The sequence below is a fragment of the Terrapene carolina genome, unplaced genomic scaffold, assembly GCF_002925995.2.
Source record: "Terrapene carolina triunguis isolate 2854851 unplaced genomic scaffold, T_m_triunguis-2.0 Scaffold23, whole genome shotgun sequence".
In the NCBI taxonomy this organism is placed as follows: Eukaryota; Metazoa; Chordata; order Testudines; family Emydidae; genus Terrapene; species Terrapene triunguis.
In genome coordinates, this window is record NW_020664374.1 from 16,368,014 (window position 1) to 16,377,536 (window position 9,523).

Consider the following 9,523-nt stretch of genomic DNA (forward strand, 5'->3'; position numbering starts at 1 on the left):
CAGGGTCATGAATTCAATATTTTGTGTAAATCCTTCCTGTTGGACTAGACAACTGAATGTATCCTACTATCAGCTGGAGATCAGGGATCAAATTCTCCCCACCGTGGAAGAAAGCTCCCTGTGTTGCTGCTTGCACACAGTGCTTGCGCAGCAGGAATATGGGGGTGAAATTAAGATTGTGAATGTCACTTTGCCTCACCTGCGAGTGACACTGAGCCAGTACTGCATGTATGAACAGCACGGAGGTGGTCCTGCTGAGGGAAGAAGGAGAGCTGCAAGCCAGGAGAACAAAAATACCAAGAGGGAGTGCACACGTGGTTGGTTCAGTGGTAGCCTACTTGATATTCAATACTGTGCTCCTTGAGCTAGCTGTAGAGATTGTGAACTTGGTTCAGCCAGTTAGCTGGGGCATAAATCAAGGCAGTAATGTTGAGGCATGGTAATCTAAAGTGGGTTGTTATTTTTTTAAGTGAAGTAAGGACTAAAGATTACTACAGGGATACTATAAACCAGGGGTCGGCAACCTTTCAGAAGTGGTGTGCCGAGTCTTCATTTAGTCACTCTAATTTAAGGTTTCGCGTGCAGGTAACACAGTTTAACGTTTTTAGAAGGTCTCTTTCTATAAGTCTATAATATATAACTAAACTATTGTTGTATGTAAAGTAAATAAGGTATTTAAAATGTTTAAGAAGCTTCATTTAAAATTAAATTAAAATGCAGAGCCCCCCGGACCGGTGGCCAGGACCTGGGCAGTGTGAGTGCCACTGAAAATCAGTTCGCATGCCGCCTTTGGCACGCGTGCCATAGATTGCCTACCCCTGCTATAAACCAAAACACAGGAGCTGTTAATTAAGGAACAGAGTGGCTGAAGAAATGAATAAAGTATGTATAGGAGAGTAATTAATACTTATAGTGCTGTCAGGACTTACATAAGAACGGCCATACTGGATCAGACCAACGGTCCATCCAGCCCAATATCCTGTCTACTGACAGTGGCCAATGCCAGGTGCCCCAGAGTGAGTGAACCTAACAGGTAATCATCAAATGATCTCTCTCCTGCCATCCATCTCCACCCTCTGACAAACAGAGGCTATGGACACCATTCCTTACCCATCCTGGCTAATAGCCATTAATGGACTTAACCTCCATGAATTTATCTAGTTCTTTTTTAACCCCTGTTATAGTCCTAGCCTTCACAACCTCCTCAGGCAAAGAATTCCACAGGTTGACTGTGTGCTGTGTGAAGAACTTCCTTTTATTTGTTTTAACCCTGCCCATTAATTTCATTTGGTGGCCCCTAGTTCTTATATTATGGGAACAAGTAAATAACTTTTCCTTACTCACTTTCTCCACACCACTCATGATTTTATATACCTCTATCATATCCCCCCTTAGTCTCCTCTTTTCCAATCTGAAAAGTCCTAGCCTCTTTAATCTCTCCTCATATGGGACCCATTCCAAACCTCTAATCATTTTAGTTGCCCTTTTCCGAACTGAATAATGCCAGTATACCTTTTTTGAGATGAGGAAATCACATCTGTACACAGTAGTCAAGATGTGGGCGTACCATGGATTTATATAAGGGTAATAAGATATTTTCCATCTTATTCTCTATCCCTGTTTGAATAATTCCTAACATCCTGTTTGCTTTTTTGACTGCCGCTGCACACTGCGTGGACATCTTCAGAGAACTATCCACGATGACTCTAAGATCTATTTCCTGATTAGTTGTAGCTAAATTAGCCCCCATCATATTGTATATATAGTTGGGGTTATTTTTTCCAATGTGCATTACTTTACATTTATCCACATTAAATTTCATTTGCCATTTTGTTGCCCAATCACTTAGTTTTGTGAGATCTTTTTGAAGTTCTTCACAGTCTGCTTTGGTCTTAACTATCTTTAACAGTTTAGTATCATCTGCAAACTTTGCCACCTCACTGTTTACCCCTTTCTCCAGATCATTTATGAATAAGTTGAATAGGATTGGTCCTAGGACTGATCCTTGGGGAACACCACTAGTTACCCCTCTCCGTTCTGAGAATTTACCATTTATTCCTACCCTTTGTTCCCTGTCTTTTAACCATTCTCAATCCATGAAAGGATCTTCCCTCTTATCCCATGACAACTTAATTTACGTAAGAGCCTTTTGGTGAGGGACCTTGTCAAAGGCTTTCTGGAAATCTAAGTACGCTATGTCCACTGGATCCCCCTTGTCCACATGTTTGTTGACCCCTTCAAAGAACTCTAATAGATTAGTAAGACATGATTTCCCTTTACAGAAACCATATTGACTTTTGCCCAACAAGTTATGTTCTTCTATGTGTCTGACAATTTTATTCTTTATTATTGTTTCAACTAATTTGCCTGGAACTGACGTTAGACTTACCGGTCTGTAATTGCCGGGATCACCTCTAGAGCCCTTTTTAAATATTGACATTACATTCAGAACTCTTGGGTGAATGCCATCTGGTCCCGGTGACTTGTTACTGTTAAGTTTTTCAATTAATTCCAAAACTTCCTCTAGTGACACTTCAATCTGTGACAATTCCTCAGATTTGTCACCTACAAAGGACGGCTCAGGTTTAGGAATCTCCCTAACATCCTCAACCGTGAAGACTGAAGCAAAGAATTCATTTAGTTTCTCCGCAATGACTTTATCGTCTTTAAGTGCTCCTTTTGTATCTTGATCGTCCAGGGGCCCCACTGGTTGATTAGCAGGCTTCCTGCTTCTGATGTACCTAAAAAAACATTTTATTACCTTTTGAGTTTTTGGCTAGCTGTTCTTCAAACTCCTTTTTGGCACTTATTACATTCTTACACTTAATTTGGCACTGTTTATGCTCCTTTCTATTTACCTCACTAGGATTTGACTTCCACTTTTTAAAAAATGCCTTTTTATCTCTCGCTGCTTCTTTTACGTGGTTGTTAAGCCACGGTGGCTCTTTTTTAGTTCTTTTACTATGTTTTTTCATTTGGGGTATACATTTAAGTTGGGTCTCTATTATGGTGTCTTTGAAAAGTGTCCATGCAGCTTTCAGGGGTTTCACTCTAGTCACTGTACCTTTTAATTTATGTTTAACCTCCTCATTTTTGTATAGTTCCCCTTTCTGAAATTAAATGCCACAGTGTTGGGCTGTTGAGGTGTTCTTCCCACCACAGGAATGTTAAATGTTGTTATATTATGGTCACTATTTCCAAGTGGTCCTATTATAGTTACCTCTTGGATCAGATCCTGCGCTCCACTCAGGACTAAATCAAGAATTGCCTCTCCCCTTGTGGGTTCCTGTACCAGCTGCTCCAAGAAGCAGTCATTTAAATTATTGAAAAACGCTGTCTCTGCATTTCGTCCTGAGGTGACATATACCTAGTCAATATGGGGATAATTGAAATCCCCCACTATTATCGAGTTGTTTATTTTGATAGCCTCTCTAATCTCCCTTAGCATTTCATCGACACTATCACTGTCCTGGTCAGATGGTCAATAGATCCCTACTGTTATATTCTTATTAGAGCATGGAGTTACTATCCATATAGATTCTATGGAACATGTGGATTCATTTAAGATTTTTACTTCATTTACTTCATTTTTACTACATTTTCTTTCACATAGTGCCACCCTCAATGCACAAGGAATGACTTCCTCATTCCAATTCCTTATACGCTTTCCTACGTGGAGCATGCGAAGCGGTAATAAAATAACTTCTAGAAATCAAGGTTAATTTTGATAGATGGGGTGCTATTAGTGTTTAAAATCTTCGTTTGCATTCCAAATGGATGTTTGAAACCAGTACAATCTTGGGGTATAAATTAGATACAATACTTAAGGAGAGATTTTCAAAGGGCAATTAGGCGCCTAACTCCCACTGATTTTTTCAAGACGAGCTGGGAGCCTATCTGGTTCTTGAAACTATCCCCCATAATGCAGATACTTACTTATAGCCACACTATTAAATAGAAAAGGAAATATTTATTCCAGCCTTGACTTGAGGGTGCAGCTTCTTCTAAAGCTTTGACCATGCATCAGTGGTTAATAGCAATAGTGCATTCAGCAGGTGCTAACTGTTGTATTTTTCCTCCACATTTAAGCTATTTGGGTATGCATTCAGCACCAAAAACTAGACTGCCACAAGTCTGCTGCTACAGCTTTGAGGTGTTAGCATTCATTTTCCAACTGCTTTCATACCTCATGTTTCAGTACTACTGTTTCCCATAACACCTAAGTGAGGTCTGAGTGATTCTGAAGCCTTCTCACAAACGGTCATGTGCATGGCTTTTTGTAATTACACTACAGGTTAGTGATTATTTTTATTTGAAATCGAAACCAAAGGTGGGGTTTTTTTTTAATGTAAGCTTAAATTTTGCAAGGGAAATAGCAAAAGGGCTCAACAAGGAACTAAATTCAGAGGATGGATTTTCTGTGATGTGTATATCTACTGCCATTACAGCTCATGAAGATTTTTTACAAAATGCAGTAGTACTGACACAGCTCCTATCATGTGGTATCCTAAAGGAGTATGACAGTAGCACTGAGGGGCCCCAGTGTGCTAGGTACTGTACAAATACAGAGACAGTCCTTGCTCCATGGAGCTTACAATCTAAGACAGACCCCCCCAGAATAAGGGCATTTCAAGCAGTCTATTATGAGTGTAGGCTATTGACAAGATCCCACCCCAAAGTGAGACGTAATCCTGGTGGAGTGTACTTTAAACAGGGCTCCTGTACTGCTGCTGCATTTCTTCAGAGCATGTCACTAATTTCATGGTTATACTTCAGAGCAAAGCTGAAAGTTACTGAGCCAGATGCAGGGTAGTGAAAAATCAGGCCCTTCATCTCTTCTGGCCCTCTTGGTTCTCCAGTTCATAGCAGTAGGAGGACAGGTTTAAAACATTTTTGGTAATCTTTCAGGTCTAACTTTTGCCTTTCATGCTTAAAGGCAAGAGTCATTTTCTCAGCACAGATGACCATCTTGTGCATTACCACAATTATTGCATTAAAGGCTACACAGTTGTTCAACAGTGAGAGACACCGGTCTCAGTTCTATGTCATTCACTGTACTCTGCCTCAAAAAATAAAAACTGCAGCTATACTGCATGTCAGCAGCTCTCAGAAGCAAAGCTCTCAGGACTATTTCTTGTTCAGCCAATCACTCAAACAAGTTTGTTTACATTTGCAGGAGATAATGCTGCCCACTTCTTGTTCATGTCATCTTAAAGTGAGAACAGGTGTTCGCATGGCATTCTTGTAGCCGGTGTTGCAAGATATTTACATGCCAGATGCGCTAAGATTCATATGTCCCTTCATGTTTCAACCACCATTCCTGACAAAATGTCTCTTAAGTCTTCTGAAAAGCATGCTCCACACCTCGTCCCAGATTTTGGAAGGCATTTCAGATTCTTAAACTTTGGGTCAAGTGCTGTAGCTATCTTTAGAAATCTCACATTGGTACCTTCTTTGTGTTTTGTCAAATCTGCTGTGAAAGTGTTCTTAAAATGAACATGTGCCGAGTCATCATCTGAGACTACTATAACATGAAATATATGGCAGAATGCAGGTAAAACAGAACTGGAGACATACAATTCTCCCCCAAGAAGTAAAGTCACAAATTTAATTAGCGCATTTTTTTTTAATGAATGCCATCAGCATGTTCTCTGGAATGGTGGCTGAAGCATAAAGGGGCATATGAATGTTTAGCATATCTGGCATGTAAATACCTTGTAATGCCAACTACAAGAGTCCCATGCGAATGCCTGTTCTCACTTTCTGGTGACATTGTAAATAAGAAGTGGGCAGCATTATCTCCAATAAGTGTAAACAAACTTGTCTGTCTTAGAGATTGGCTGAACAAGGAGGAGGCCTGAGTGGACTTGTAGGCTCTAAAGTTTTGCATTGTTTTGTTTTTTAATGCAGTTATGTAACAAACAAACAAAAAAACCCTACATTTGTAAGCTGCACTTTCACAATAAAGAGATTGCACTACAGTACTTGTATGAGATTAACTGAAAAATACTGTATCAGTTTTACAGTGCAAATATTTGTAATCAAAAATAATAAAGTGAACAGTGTACACTTTGTATTCTATGTTGTAATTGAAATCAATATGTTTGAAAATGTAGAAAACCATCCAAAATATTTAATAATTTCAATTGGTATTCTATTGTTTACCAGTGCAATTAAAACTGTGATTAATCAGGATTAATTTGAGTTAATTTCATGAGTTAACTGTGATTAATCAACAGCCCTAGAAATAAAGATGCAATTTTTAACAAGGAGGGTAATTAACCATTGCATAAGTTAGCAAGGCTGTGGTAGATCATCACTAGCATTTTTAATCAATACTCGATTCTTCTGACATATGCTCTAGTTCAAGCAGGAATTAATGCAGGAAAGTGGCATGTCTTGTGTTGTACAGGTCAGGCTAGATACTAATGGTCTCAAGGCCTTATCTATGAACCTCTTTAAAGAAAAAAGCCTTTGTGGGGTAGATTATTAGCAAGCTACAGCACTCCACTTTAGCATGCTGCAAAAATCAGCATCCCTTCTTATAAGCTATGGAGTCCATATGCCCCTCACCCTTGTTCCAGCTTCACAGGATATGAATGGAAGGGAAAGCAAGTAGAGAACACATTGGTAGAGGAGAGGGACAAGTGGCTAAAGCAACATTTTTTGGGGGAGAGGGTTGCTTTGAGGGAAGAAGAGAAGGAAGGTAGGGTGCAAGGGTGTATGTTCAAGTTCTCTTGTTAATCACAGATAAGTGGCAGCACTAGTTTACCATACCCTGGACAGAGAAATCTGACACAACCGTGTAAAGATTCTGGTTTATCATTTCACTGAAATATGAATACAAAACAGAACATCCTTCTGCTTTATAAGGCAAGTAAAGTCAAGCAGGCAGAACAAAACTTTTACCGTCCTGGTACCAAATGAGATCAAAAGATGGAGTCCAAACTGCCAGGAAAACTAGATTTCCATGGCAGCTGGCCCATAGAGGAAAATTTTGCAGCATGGCAGAATAAGCAGAACCCTGCTTATAAATTAGAGAAGTGATGTTAGCTTGAGGTTGATTTATACCCCTAAATGCTGTTTCGCAGTCTATCCTTCAACACTTGGAAAAATATTCTGCGAGGCGTTCAGCTTGAAAATTCTTTAAGAGTCCAATGCTCAGTATTCCAAGCACAGCACAGACTGTATGGCAATAGCTGGAGTAGAAAAGGACAATTAAGTAGAGAAACTTACTCTTGCACTTAAGCTTGCTTTCATCTTATCCTTGGCAGAAACCCTTTAAAGTGAGGGTACTAATGATTTTCCATACTTCTTTCTTCCTTCAGGTAAAGCCAAGTGGAATTCAGACAAGAATCTTAGTGCTCCCTTTTTGAAAAATGAGTGGCGGCTTCTCCCAGTTAAGAGAAACACTTTCACTGAAATTAGGACTGTGTATGCTGTACTGAACTGCCCTTTATTATAGTCAAGAAATTGAATGCTAAGTTTGTATTATCCAAAACACCTTCAGTTAGTGTGTTTTTGGCTTTAATTCTTAAATGAAATAGCACTATAGCCTAACCTGAATATTCATTTAGATGAAGTTTCTTTACAGTAAAGTGTTTAATGTGATTAAGCTTTCAATTACCTGCTAACTTATTGTTTTCTGTAAAGTTAATAGCTGTAAATAAATGGAATCTTGAGTACACATTACACTTTATTAAAAAGTTTGATGCAAATCAAGTGATGTAATGTTTAATTGTGCATTATTTTTACCTATCACTAAAAGATTTACCTATCCTCTCCTTCCCCCTGCAAAAATATTAAACCTTTGATCATATATAAGCACACAGCAATGGTGTAAAAATGAACATTTATTACAATTAAATTAATGTGATACTAAGACAGTGGTCACAGGTTTTGACACAATCACAACAAAGCTTAATCCAGCCTAGCACATACAAGTGACAGCGTAAACCTTAGAAACATGTTTGTTTAAACACATATAAAACTGCTTTCAGATTGAAATTCCTTCATTTAAAATGTCAATCACTTCAACAGCACAAACAGCAGGCCATTCCATACCAGTTGTATATCCTCTTTTTTTGCATATTCTACATGAGTCAAATGCAGAACAGGGCTCTTGTGTACCTTATACAAACATGATATTCTAGTGATTTAAGAGGCCTGTGTTCTGTACATGACATGAGTGGATATGAATACTGTAAATGTGTGGTACTGCTTACGCCAAGTGAGCAAACTGAAATGTTATGGAGCCTATGGTCAGTTCCAATAGAACAGCAAGCTTAGAAAAACACTCACCTTGTGATCACTGCAGATACACACAGTAGAACTTTGCTACTCCACATATAATTTGCAGAAAAAATGGCACTAACTTCTCAGGAACAGAACAGAGTTCTGTACAGAGATCTCATAAGACTAAATACTTTAAAGTGTAGACTATATTGCAAAACACCTATAACTGTCAAAATAAATGAACAAAGTACATTTTGTGGTGTATTACCCTTGATTATTTGTTCATTTACATGCTGAAACTCACTCAGTAATTTTCAATAGGACCTCAGTGTAAATTAGGTTGGTGGTACTGTATACAAACACTTGTTTGCTTAAGCTTAGTAATTTCACAATGGATGTCACCTGCATGTACGGTGACAGGACATTAATGTATGTCAATAAAGCAGGTTAATAAAATATTTTTAAAATAGATGCTTATGCCCCCATTGAGCATACCATAATATACCAGTAAATGCAAAGCCATTAGTCTTGTTTCTAGGGTTCAAAATAAAAACTTCTAAATTGTTATATGCAGTGTTATAGCCATGTCTGTCACAGAATATTAGAGACACAAGGTGGATGAGGTGATATCTTTTATTGGACAAACTGTGTTGGTGAGAGAGAGAGAAGCTTTTGATCTTACAGGGAGCTCTTCTTCAGATCTGAGAAATGTACTTAAAAGTCACAGCTAAATGCAATGTGGAACAGATAGCATAAGCAATTAATACATATTTCAATGGACCATTCAAGGTGAAGTGGCCCGTTAACACCCTTCCAGTTCTAGGGGAGGAAGAAATACAGGGAGAGGCAGCTTTGGTAGGGGGGTTGTTAGTGAATATAGATTGTTGTTATAAACAGGGCTGGCTTTAGCAGGTGCGGGGCCCCATGCCGAGACGTGAATTGCCCCGCACCCCCCGCCCCAACTCTGCCCCGGCCCCGCCCCGACTCCGCCCCCTCCCTGCCCCATTGGATCCCTCCCCAAATCCCCACCCCCTCACTGCCCCATTGGATCCCTCCCCAAATCCCTGTCCCGGCCCCACCCCCTCACTGCCCCCATTGGATCCCTCCCCAAAGCCCCGCCCTGGCCCCGCCTCTTCCCCAAGCACGCCTCATTCCTCCTCCTCATCCCTCCCTCCCAGGCTTGCGCTGATCAGCTGTATGGCGGCGCAAGCGCTAGAGGGAGGAGACGCAGGACGCGGCTTTTTTTTTCCCCCTCCTCCGCCGGCAGCCCTGGACGTTGCGGGGCCCT